The sequence below is a fragment of the Lissotriton helveticus genome, chromosome 12 (assembly GCF_964261635.1).
Source record: "Lissotriton helveticus chromosome 12, aLisHel1.1, whole genome shotgun sequence".
NCBI classification, from domain to species: Eukaryota; Metazoa; Chordata; class Amphibia; order Caudata; family Salamandridae; genus Lissotriton; species Lissotriton helveticus.
The window spans coordinates 248,262,188-248,275,244 of NC_136073.1; the positions used below are offsets into that span (position 1 = coordinate 248,262,188).

General features: G+C 50.4%; 1 protein-coding gene across 1 annotated transcript in view; it reads left to right on the forward strand.

Annotated features, from left to right (window-relative positions):
• The window catches only part of TCF25 (TCF25 ribosome quality control complex subunit), a 458,474-nt gene that overhangs the window by 186,270 nt on the left and 259,147 nt on the right, over positions 1-13,057 (forward strand). The window lies entirely within an intron of this gene.

Here is a 13,057-nt window from a genome sequence, read left to right on the forward strand (position 1 = left end):
CCAGAATATAAGATCCTTAATTATTGCCCGGCGGTGTCGCCTCTTGAACCCACAAAGAAGTTAAACTATTGAAGAGGCAGGCGCTGGAGACTGGAAGGCAGGAAACAAGGTTTTTATTCGCTCCGGAGGAGAACACAACGAAAACGGACAGAAGGTATCGTTCTGAGGTGCTCTAACTGCATCCCCGAGGCCTGGCCTCTTATACACAAGTTTATCTCTTTATTACATGTAACACATTCTCGTTGATACTTTGATGTACGGAAAGACATCCTCAGAATCCTCCCTTCCCAGCCCGTTCCCACGCAAGGTTACAGTGGAAGTCCCCGCCCCGTTCACAACAGGTGATGATCATCGCACAGCTGGGTATTCCGCCGATTCACGGAGTGTGCGGGTTTCGATCGGATCTCGTGGGATGGGGGGCTTTGATCATCTCGGGGGTCCTTTGAGGAGGGAAGCTTTCTATTGTATGGGGAGGGGCAAGGGGTTGGTATCGGCAGAGCTAGGTGTCGGCCTGGGAACGGGGAAGACAATCGGGCACTCGGGGAAAAGGGGTTTTCGTCAAAGGGCCGGAGATCATGAAAGGGAGGCAGGGAGGTGTCGCGTTGGGAACAGGATGAGGGCCTGGGAGAGAGCAGCGCCGAAGAGGGGTTTATGACTCAAGGCAGGTGCAAGCAGGGGGTTGCCAGTGAAGCTAGGAGAGAGAGAGAGGCGCGCTGGCTCTCGGCGAGAGCAGGGAAGCCATGGTGTTCAAAATGGCGGCTGTTTTACGCGCACAAAAGGTTTAAGGAGAGCAAGAGGGCGCCGATAATGTTGACGGTTTTCAGCCTAACTTTCAACAGTCCTCCCTTTTCAACATATCTAGCCAACTTGCTTACTCAATGTCAATTTTCATCAAATTCCTAACTTCGGTATCATACAATGCTCTCATATGTTCGCTTCCAATGTCCACAGTTTTGGGAAAAATACAACTCGCACATAAAGAACACATAGGTGGCAAACATTGAATTCCTAAGCATAGGCCACATATTACAACTACGGGAATCAGGATAATGGTGAGTAGTCTCCAGCCCCAGCTTTTGACGGTGTCCCAGAACCAACCACCAAGCGACCATTCTTCTTGCTCTTGGTGAACTTCCGAAGAGAGTCTGTGAAGATGTTCGATGGCTTTGTACACTGAGGGTGAGTTGTCCGGTATGTATGTACAACAGCTGGCCCCAATAATGCGACATGCTCCTCCACGGTCCGCCAGAACCACATCTAGAACGAGGCGGTTCTGCAGAGCCACCAAACGGACCGCTTGGAGCTCGGCAGTGTTGTTGGCAAAGATGCCCGCTGTGATGTTCATGGTTGTCTCGACTGCCTGAGTCAAATGTCGGATGGCACGGCTGTTTGCCATCGGGCCCCAGAGGGGGACGAGTCCTTTCATAGCATCGAGGAACTGTGCCCCTGTTGAGTCGGCTTGCTCAACGTCTTTGGCTCGTTTTTGTCTGTGGTGATTCGCTGGGGCCACATAAGTTGGAGGAAGGACGAAGGAGATGTAGCAAGTGCCCCCCCAGCCTTTGGGGAGCCAGGTGTAGGCCTTCGTGCCGCAGATGAAATACATGTTTGGGGATGACACAAAGGAAGGTGGATCCGTGGAGTCCAAAGTTCTGGTAAAGCGGCAAGCGCTGCGACCCACCAGCTGTGTCCCAAGTCCTTCTACACACATGTGGCCTGTGACGTTGATGACCGTCAGGGCCACAGTCAGAGTGGCAGCCGTTCGTTTCCGCAGATAGGAGAAGGTGGGTCTGGTTGGATTGTTGAACACCTGCATTTCGATTCGTTCTTTGGCCGGGATGTCCATTTGGATCGAGTCGCTGGGGGTCAGCGGGCAGAAGTGTGTTTTTGTCTTGTTTCGCCCGGCCCCATGAGAAGAATGTGCTGCAGTTCTGCTGGAGGTGGCATTGTCCGTATAGCTCTCTTGCAGGAGGATCAGCCAGGCAAGACAGGAGCCGTGGACGGAGAAGGGTGAAGGGATGAATGGTATTGAATGTCCAGTGGCATGGGGTAACAACCCACAGATCCAGCAGTTGGTGGCGTTGGTGGCAAGATTGTGCTGGTGAAGTAGCTGCACGAAGGAGTTGTTCCAAAACTCCTTTCGCCTCTCTCTTAGTTGGGGAGAGAGCGAAATTAGATAATGTTCCTTCATGGTGGTAGGCTGAGCAGTGGTTAGGAATGTTTCGTGAGCAGGTGCGTGTTCTTCCATAATCCAGAGCGTAGTCATGAGGAGAAAACAGAGGAGGATTACGATGAAGAGTGCAATTGTCTTTGAGCTATGGAGTCTGTCTGTTCTCGGATTTCTGTAGTGGGTATTTCCTGTTGTCTCAGTCGGCTTCTTGTTTGGCGCTTCCATCATCTTCTTATCTGGCGCTTCCATCATCTTCGTCTTCAAGGTGCTCGGTAGTGGGCAGGACCACAGACTTAGTTTTAGCTTCTCTCCAGGTAACCCTTGGTAGTTTGGGTCACCGTTCTGAGATTCTTTAACCTAGTTCGTGGCCTACTTAGCCGAAGCTCCCTCCTTTCGACGCAGGAAATACCCTTCTCGAGATGGCACAGTGGGGTCAGGATGTCTTGAAAGTTCAAGTGTCTCAGTATCAGGGTAGCAGTTCAACGATGGTCGGTCCTGGTTCAGGAGCTCTTCTTGGGTGTTGACGGTGTCTGTCGTGGCCAGGGCTGGAGAGACCTTTTTGCAGTGATGAGCGTGCAGCCAGTGTTTCTTCCCCTCCACTCGAAGTGCGGTCCGAGTGGTGATCAGCACTTGCCAGGGGCCCGTCCACCGGGGTTCCAAACTCTTTGATCGCTGAAAATTTCGGATCAGCACGAAGTCCCCCGGCTGGATGGCGTGGCCCGGACCCCTGGAAGCATCGGGGATGGCCTGCTGCACCTGCTGATGAAGGACAGACAAAGTTTCAGTCAATTTGTACAGATAATCAGACATTAGGACATCCGGAACGTCATGAATGGAAGTTGGTTTCGGGGCAGACCAGACGCTCATGGGTCGGCCGAAGACAACTTCATAAGGGGTTAAGTGATGTCGGGTGGGGGTGGAGCGCATCGATAGCAATGCCAGTGGGAGGGCGTCTGGCCATTTCAGGCCCGTCGTAGCCACTATTTTGGCCAGTTTAAGCTTTAGTGTGGCATTGTGTCGTTCGACAAGCCCAGCAGATTGGGGGTGGAAGACTGCGTGGAATTTCTGTTTAATACCCAGCCCATTTAGGATGAGCTGGATAACGTTGGCTACAAAGTGGGGGCCATTATCACTCCATAAAACACGACAGAGGCCATAACGGGGGAAAAACTCCTTTAACAGGACCTTTGCAGTGGCCATAGCGGTGTTGTCACGGGTTGGATATGCTTCCACCCATTTGCTAAATGCGCACACCACGACAAGTACATATTTCAGGCCTTGGCATCTGTCTAGCTGGATGTAGTCCATCTGCAGGACTTCAAATGGGTGGTTTGGGACCCCAAATCCCCCCCGGGGTACTACAGTTCCCTTCCCGGGGTTGTGTTGCAGGCATATTAAGCATTGTTGGACCAGGCGTTTGGCGGAATCTGGGATCTTGTCGTTGTGCCAAACCCTGGAGACAAGTTCGATCATGGGGGCTGATCCTATGTGGGCAGGGGAGTGTGCCATGGTTAATATGGGAATCAAGTATGAATCAGGTAGCAGCCATCTGTTCGCATCTTTTGTCCGCCAGCAGCCTTCATCGTCTTTCAATCCCACCCGTGCCCATTCAGTCAATTCGTGTTGTGTGCTAGCCGTTTGTATGTCTCTAATTGTGTCCTTGGCGTCAGTCCAGTTTTCTGCTTGTGACCTGGTCACGTACATATGTGTTGTCGTTCTATTTTCAGCTGTCGTTCGGGCGGTGATGTCGGCTAGTGCATTTCCCTGTCCAATAATGTCTGTCACTTTCTTGTGTGCCTGGCATTTGATAACGGCAAGTTTGTTGGGGAGGAGGACAGCTTCGATTAAGGCGGAGACTAAATCCCCGTGCAAAATGGGTGTGCCGTGTGAGGTCAAGTATCCTCTCTCCCTCCAGAGGAGCCCAAAATGGTGAACCACCCCGAAGGCATACTGGCTGTCAGTGTAAATGTTCGTTGTGGTTCCTGTTGCCAGGATGCAGGCTCGCGTCAAAGCAATCAGTTCCGCTGCCTGGGCAGATCGCTGGGTGATGCGGGCTGTTTCTACTACAGTTCGAGCCGTGGTGACTGCATAGGCAGCGGAAGTGGTACCATCGGAGAGTTTGATGCAAGAACCGTCCACCCACAACTCCCCGTCGGGGTCAGGGAAAGCTGTGTCTCTGAGATCGACCCTACTCCTGGTCTGTTCGTCCGTAAGAGTCACGCAGTCATGTACGGGGTGCACATTGGGATCGTTCTCTGGCAAGGGTAACAGAGTTGCTGGGTTCAGTGTGGTGCATCTTTTCAGGGTGATATGGGGGGCAAGCAAGGTTAGTTCGTATCCAGTCAGTCGTGCACTCGTCAGATGTTGCGTCTTGGTTTGGTTCAGGAGGGTGTCGACTGCATGGGGTACCAGTACCGTGAGGGAATTCGAGAGTACAATCCCCTCACTCTGTCGGATAGAGACTGCAGCAGCAGCTACAGCTCGAAGGCAGGCAGGCAAGGCTCTGGCGACAGGGTCAAGAGTGGCAGAGAAGTAAGCACACGGTCGTTGCTTAGGACCGATGGCCTGGGTCAGGACAGATAAAGCGCACCCCTCCCTTTCGTGAGTGTAAAGGGAGAAGGGCTTTCTGTAATCAGGGGTACCCAGGACAGGGGCTGAGCAAAGGGCATCTCGTAGTTCCGTGAAGGAAGTTTGGCACTCAGGAGTCCAAGGGAGTGGGAAAGGGACGTCTTTGTTTAGGAGAGAGAGCAGTGGTTTTACAACGAGGCTGAAGTTTGGCAACCATTGTCGGCAGAAGGAGGTGAGGCCTAATAGGGAGCGAACCTGCTTCTGGGTTTTAGGGACAGGGGTGTCTAGAATGGTTTGGATTCGATCAGGGGTGAGTTTCCTTCCATCTTTGGACAGAAGGTGGCCCAGGTAAGTGACCTGGGGTAGGCAGAATTGCAACTTCTTCTTGGAGACCTTGTGGCCATTTTCCGCAAGGAAGTGCAAGAGTTGAATGGTGGCGGTAACCGCTAGAGGGGTGGTGTCGGCTGCCAAAAGGATGTCATCGACATATTGTACCAACACCACCCCGTCGGGTAACCGGACTTGGTCTAGTTGCCTTTTGAGGGCCTGGCTGTAGATGCTAGGGCTCTCCGTGTAGCCTTGAGGGGCTCGGCAAAACCTATATGAGCGGGATTTTAGGGTAAAGCCGAAGAGATATCGGCTGTCTGGGTGGATGGGGATGGAGAAGAATGCGTTCTTGAGGTCGATGACGGAAAAGGTGGTGGCGGTGGATGGAATCAAGGTCAGGATGGTGGTGATGTCTGAGACCACAGGGTACTGGGGTACCACCACTTTGTTGATCTCTCGGAGGTCGATGATGAAACGGTATGCTTTCTCATCTCCCTCTCCCTGCTTCTTGATAATGGGCAAGATAGGGCTGTTGCAAACGTTGCTAACCACTTCCTCTACCACTCCTGCGTCTATCAGTGACTGGATAATCATTACCAATGCCTTCTCGCCCTCTGGCGATATCCGATATTGTGGGAGTTTTGGGAGTGTTGCGTCTGGTCGGACAGTAATGTGCACTGGGTCAATTAACATACGCCCTACGTCCGAATCCGCTTTGGCCCACAGATACGGAGGTAGAGTGTCAAGCAGGGACGCGTCAACGTCGGTGATGGAAAACATGTGTCGGGGGGAACAATGTCTAAGCAGAACGGGGTTGTCGTAAAGAAACACTCGAACTCCATCTTGAGAACACCTAATCGTCGCTCGGAAGTGTTTCAGTAAGTCAAGTCCCATAATGGCGTCAGGGCTATTGGAGGAAAGCAAGAACGTGGTGTCGGTGGTGTTGTTTTCTACGTCAAAGAGAATCGGGGCAGACAAAGGGTTAGTGGAGGGCGTTCCATCGAAACCTGTCGATGTTATGAGTGAGCCAGACAAGGGTGCCTTGGAATCAGTCGTTTAGATAACGCACTACGTGTTGCGCCAGTGTCTACCAGAAATGGAGACTTGGTACCCAGGACCTTAGCAGTGACATAAGGGCCCTGCTGGTCAACATAGAGCTCGACTGGATCCCTCCCTCGCCCTTGGCTGTCCTATGCAAAGGTGTGAGTGTCGTCATAGTCAGATTGTTGATATTGGTTCTGTCTGGGTCGATCGAACGTATTTGGTCTGCTTGATCTGTCGTTCGTTGCGTCATTTGGGGGCCCTCGTGGTGGTCCCTTAGGTCTCGGTCCGTTTGCTACATCCCTGGGGTCTCTGTTTCTGATCATTTCCAGAAGAACTGGGCACTGGGATTTCCAATGGCCAGTCCCTTTGCAGAAAGCGCACTGGTCTTCTCTAAGGTCTGTGCGTCCACTGTAGGGAGTCAGAGTGCGGTCCTGGGGAAATGTAGTCTTAGGGACGTTTGTCTGGTAGTTTCCCCGGTATTGGTCTCGTCCTATAGTCACCCCTTGCAGTTTGGCAATCATCACCCTCTCTTTTAAGTCTTTCTTCTTTTTCTCTGTCGCCCTATCGTTTTCATTTTTCTGATGCTCATAATATTGGGCCATTTGGAGAATCGCTGTAGGTTTGGAGGCTGCCCAACTACTCTCGCTGGCTTGTAGTTTCTGGGAGATTTCCAATGATAGGCCCTTAACATAATTCTGGACAAACAGATGGTGTCCGGTTGCAGTGGTCATGTCCTGGCCGCTGTAATCGGAGAACACCGTTTCAAACCGGGAGAAGTATTCCGATACATCCTCCTGGGGTTTTTGGCGACAGGCTGTTACTATCGACCAGTCCACTTTCTTTTCTGGGATTTGGGTTTTTAATTTCTCTACGATTTTATCTGGGAGGTCTAGAATGGATTTCAACGGCTTTTGTCCTGGTCCCCGTTGTTTGTCCAAGTCATCGAGTTGTGACCAGGTATGTCCGAACAGCTCAAGGTGGTCGACTTTCCGGATTTGCTTCCACACATCAGCTGGTAGACATAACCCGAAGAACAAGTCGATGTCAGCCAGGGTCATGATCGTTGAACCCAGGGCTGTACCCAATTCAGTATAGAAGGCAGTGGGGTTTTTACGTAGGTCGGGTAGAGATTTCCGGAATGTCAGTATCTCTTGCCGGTCCCATGGCTGGTAGACCCAGTTGTATACTACCCTTCCCTTTGCATCTTGGTTGTTTGCATCATCGTGAGTCCCTGTACCTCGAGGGGGAACCCAGTAAGGGGCAGCCTCTCGTATTGGCATCATGGTGTTAGATTGCTCGGTTGGTGGTTCGGTCACTACGGGGGCTGCGGATTTAGCTCCTGGCTTTCGTTCAGTGAGGTGGCGGAAAACCTCAAGCGTACGCGTAAGGAGGTCCGACACATCACACTCGCCCTCATCCCCGATATCGACCTTCCGGTACAGAGTTCTTAGGCTCTCGGGACCTTTGTCTCGATATCGGTCCTCGTATGCATTCAAGACATGATAACACAGTCGTACGGTAAAATGTCGTCTGTGACTCCCTATATACGAGCTGAACATATCTGTGATGTACTCTTCATCATCCTTCCTTTCTACCAGTGTCCTTGCTATTTTGTCGATCCCCGCTCGCTCATCTTTGTCTAGCCTGTTTGTTCTTGCAAGGCCAGCCCCTCGAGTCTCATGGTCGTCTAACGTCGTTGTTGATGCGGGTTTTAATACAAGGGGTTCGGCCGGCACAGAGGCCATTGGGGCCGACGCTGTGGCGGTACCTTTGTTTGTACCTGGGGGTGGCGCGTGCTGCGCCAAGGGTTGAGAGGGGGCATATGGAGGGGGCATGTAGATGATAGGAGGACCTAACAGCAGGTCCTCATTGGCTTGTCGTTTCGAGGGTAAATCAGGGTAGAGCATGGAGGGGGTTCTAACCGGACACTGGCTTGGCGTTTCCCTTTCTAGTTTCTGTTTAGCTTTCTCTCTTTCCTCTATCTCCTTTTTTAGTTTCTGAGCAGCTAGGTGGGCTGCTTTTTGCAGCTCTTTTTCCAACCTACTCTCAGTTTTCTTTTTACGCTGTTCAGTTTCTTTTCGCCACATGCCGAAGCTATCAAGCATAGTAGGTGTTGTCTTGTTTTTACCCAGGGCAGTTTCTAGCGTTTTTATTTTATCGTCATCGAAGGATCCTATCAGGGGCCATTGACTTTCTTGACCCTTTTTTGTATATTTATGCCATAGTTTACTATAGGCAATAGCGGTCAATCCATGCTTCATGAACATGTCCTTATTAGGGGTGCCTTCCAGTGGGGCTGGATGGTCCATCTCTAATAAGCGGTCCGGGCTAAACAGGCTACTAATCAGTGGGGAGAAGACAGACATGACGGCTCGTAACGAGGGACTAAAAAGTCAGCACTGCCTATCTTATCACTAGGTGCAAAGACTGGACAGAATATTTCTATTCTACGTTGTTTGCAGGCAGTGAATACCTCATGGATACAATAACAAAAGACCAATAAATAACAATGGGGAGAATGAGCAGGTCCGCAAAGATTGGCGTTACCTACCCTTTTCACTATCTGCAAAGAGGGTGGTCTCTTCCCTGTTTGCAGACAGGGAATCTCCAGGAAACAATAGTTTTTCGAACAACAGTTCAGTTTCAAGAGATTATTGAGTGGGAGAGAAAAAAATAAGCACGGCTACTGCCCTACCTATCCTCCACTGTTTGCAAAGAGAGAGCCCGTTGTTTCTCCGTTTGCAGGCAGTGAATCCCTCATAGATCAAGATAACAAAAGACCGATAAATAACAATGGGGAGAATGAGTAGGTCCGCAAAGATCTGCGTTACCTACCTTTTTCACTATCTGCAAAAAGGGTGGTCTCTTCCCTGTTTGCAGACAGGGAATCTCCAGGAAACAATAGTTTGTGAACAACAGTTCAGTTTCAAGTGATTATTGAGTGGGGGAGAAAATAAGCACGGCTGCTGCCCTACCTATCCTCCACTGCTTGCAAAGAGAGAGACCGTTGCTTCTCCGTTTGCAGACAGTGAATCTCCAAATAAACAAAAAGAGCAATACTAGTATTTTTAAACAAACAGGCAATCAAACAATTATTTCGCGACTTGTCGTGGTTACACGACCTTACCCGGACCGCATGGACAGTTTCCTGTCTTCCGAATCCAGCGCCCGATCGTCCTCTCTTCTCCGTTATCCTCGCGGCACTCCTGATGGTTCCCAGTCAGGACCGTAGATCACTCGAGAGAGGTCTGTTCGGAACCAGTGAAGTTCGGATGATCGGCTGTCAGACGAGGGTCTATCGGACAGACGCGTTCCCGATCGTTGCAGTCGTTCACTTTGTCGTCAGGACCTCTCCCACTGGATCCATGGGTCGCTGATGGGCCCCACGCTTGGGACGCCAATTGTTGAATCTAACTGGGGGGCACTACCAACCAGAATATAAGATCCTTAATTATTGCCCGGCGGTGTCGCCTCTTGAACCCACAAAGAAGTTAAACTATTGAAGAGGCAGGCGCTGGAGACTGGAAGGCAGGAAACAAGGTTTTTATTCGCTCCGGAGGAGAACACAACGAAAACGGACAGAAGGTATCGTTCTGAGGTGCTCTAACTGCATCCCCGAGGCCTGGCCTCTTATACACAAGTTTATCTCTTTATTACATGTAACACATTCTCGTTGATACTTTGATGTACGGAAAGACATCCTCAGAATCCTCCCTTCCCAGCCCGTTCCCACGCAAGGTTACAGTGGAAGTCCCCGCCCCGTTCACAACAGGTGATGATCATCGCACAGCTGGGTATTCCGCCGATTCACGGAGTGTGCGGGTTTCGATCGGATCTCGTGGGATGGGGGGCTTTGATCATCTCGGGGGTCCTTTGAGGAGGGAAGCTTTCTATTGTATGGGGAGGGGCAAGGGGTTGGTATCGGCAGAGCTAGGTGTCGGCCTGGGAACGGGGAAGACAATCGGGCACTCGGGGAAAAGGGGTTTTCGTCAAAGGGCCGGAGATCATGAAAGGGAGGCAGGGAGGTGTCGCGTTGGGAACAGGATGAGGGCCTGGGAGAGAGCAGCGCCGAAGAGGGGTTTATGACTCAAGGCAGGTGCAAGCAGGGGGTTGCCAGTGAAGCTAGGAGAGAGAGAGAGGCGCGCTGGCTCTCGGCGAGAGCAGGGAAGCCATGGTGTTCAAAATGGCGGCTGTTCTACGCGCACAAAAGGTTTAAGGAGAGCAAGAGGGCGCCGATAATGTTGACGGTTTTCAGCCTAACTTTCAACAGTTCCCCTGTAACTTATTCATGCCACCGTCACCCGCACTTTAAAAAACGAAGTATGACCCCTTCAGCGTTCACCCAGAAAAAACATGGCCTGACTAGATCACCCGAATAGAAAGAAGCTGTGATGCAGTTCAGAGAGAAAGAAACGGACCCAGATGTGGCTTATGAAACTAGAAGAAACAGGCTCAGAGGAATGAACAGACCCAGGTGCGTCTCAGAGACAAGGATAAATAGACTAAAAGTAGCACAAGGAAGAAGTAAAGCGAGCGGGCCAGGCAAGAGACGTCCCGGTTAGAAATGAAGCCTGTGTGCGTCGCATTTGTGTGTTTATTCATGCATGAGTGTGCGTGTGATCATATGTTTTTTTGTTTATTGCGCATCATTACTCTGGTGTTCTGCACTTCTGACATCGCTGCACAAGGGGCCTAAAGTCTAAAAAGTGAAAAGCAATTGGCAAGGGCTCACGGGGGGGGGGGGGGGGGGGGGAGGCCGCAAGCACAGCATGGTAGTGTACGATGGCGGAGGTGCCCGGACGTTAAAACCTGGTCTCTTTGGTCAGACAGAGGAAGGCTAGTATAGAGGAATTAACACATATTTATAAACTTTTTTTTCTCCGTCTTGACCGCACATACCTATTTGTAACTTCTGCTGAGGATCCCACGAGGCACGGCAGAACAGGGCGGGCGAGCTGTGTATGCCAGTAATGGCGCGGAGGCTACGTCTGCGAAAACACATACATATGTACGTACGCTCTTCGGCCAAACCATTGTACCCACATGATGCAGGAGGCATTTGTAACTCCACCGTACTTTGCGTATCTTGGTCTAAGCTGGAATACTTGTATCCTGCATTCAGGCCCTGGTGGGGCCTCAAAAAGACGCATAACATTTTACTGCCTACAAACGGCCAGACGCTATCTTTCCCATATCGTGCGCGGCGCCCCTCGCTACTGATACCGACGCACCGGGGTGCCGCGGCGCACAGTTTGGGAACCACTGTACTAAACAGTCTCCACCAGATGACAGTGTAGGCTATATAGGGCTTCTAAGTAGAGCTGCTGAATACCATAGGGTGCAAATACATAAGGAATCCCTAGAGGAGGATTTGAAACCCTTAGTAGTTCCCAAATATCCACCCACACACTCCCTATGCTCACTGGTATGTTAAGACAAGTGGACGACATATTTAACAATCCTATTAGTGCACGCATTCCTACCCCCAGGATAGACAAAAATATAAACCTGCACCATCAGATCCAGTTTTCATCAAGGGCCGGTTACCCTTAGACTCTTTAGTGGTTTCTAATGCCCGTAAACGGGCCAATTCACAGACATCGGAGGATGCTCCACCTACGGACAAAGAGTCTAAGCTCATAGACGCCTCTGGAAAAAGAGTAGCCTCCCAAGCTGCAAATTACTGGCATATTGCTAATACCCATGCCATTTTAGCCAGATACGATAGGGCACATTGGGAAGAAATGGTACAATTCCGCCTATTCTTACTTGATTAGCATAAATCCAAAGCTCAAGACTTGAGTGCAAGAGGGAAAGCTCATCTCTAATTCTTCCATTAGGTGTGCATTAAAGGCAGCGGACACAGCGGCTATAGCCGTCAATACCAGTGTGTTACTAAGAAGACACGCATGGTTAAGAATTTGGGGATTTAAACCCAAAGTTCAAGCTTCCATTCTCAACACACTATTCGACAAACAACATCTCTTTGGTCCTGTAGTAGACATGTCCTTCGAAAAAATGAAAAAGGGCACTGACTTGAGAATGTCTATTGGTGCCCTACAGTCCCTTTCTACTCGTGGTTCCTTTCGATGCACCTTCTATCGTGGAGGGTCCAAGAATATCTCTTCAGAAACTGCCTCTACACCGTACAAAGGCAACCATCAGCCCTCTTCTTGAAAAGGTTTCTTTAGAGGAAACAACAGAGGCAACAATGGCAAAGGTAGAGCCAGAGTTTACAACACACGCACCTTCCCCCTGCTCTTTCAACACCTGTCAGGGGGACGTCTTTCACAATTCCTACCCGTCTGGCAATCTATACAGTCAAATGGGTGCTAGGAATGATCTGATTTGGTTATTGCCTGGGGCTTACCAACAATCCTCCAAACATCCCTCCACGTTCACACAAAATGTCACCAGACCATCTACACCTCCGCAAACGAGGTTCAGTCTCTCCTTTTAAAAGGAGCCATAGAGCCAATACCAATACAATATCACGGGTTGGGCGTATACTCCCTGTACTTTCTAACACCCAAAAAGGACGTCTCTCTCATACCCATTTTAGACCTCCGAGAGTTAAATCATTACATACAATCAGATAATTTTCACATGGTGACATTTCAACAAGTGCTCCCACAACAAGGCGAATTTGTCTACTCTAGACTTGAAGGACGCATATTTCCACATTCCAATACATCCCGCTCATCGCAAATGTCTCAGATTTGTGGTAGCAGGGCAGCCTTACCAGTTGAAAGTGCTTCCATTCGGAGTCACTCATTACTGCTATCAGGTATGCAGCCCGGTAATATGATCTGATGTCCGGGAGCACTATCCCTCCACTTGTACTGATTACGTTACAGTGTAGGATGCGCGATCCGTGGTTGCCCCCATCTCACAGGAGAGTGCATACCTCACTTTCAATCGCCCCGAAAATGTCCTCCGGGATCTAGTAAT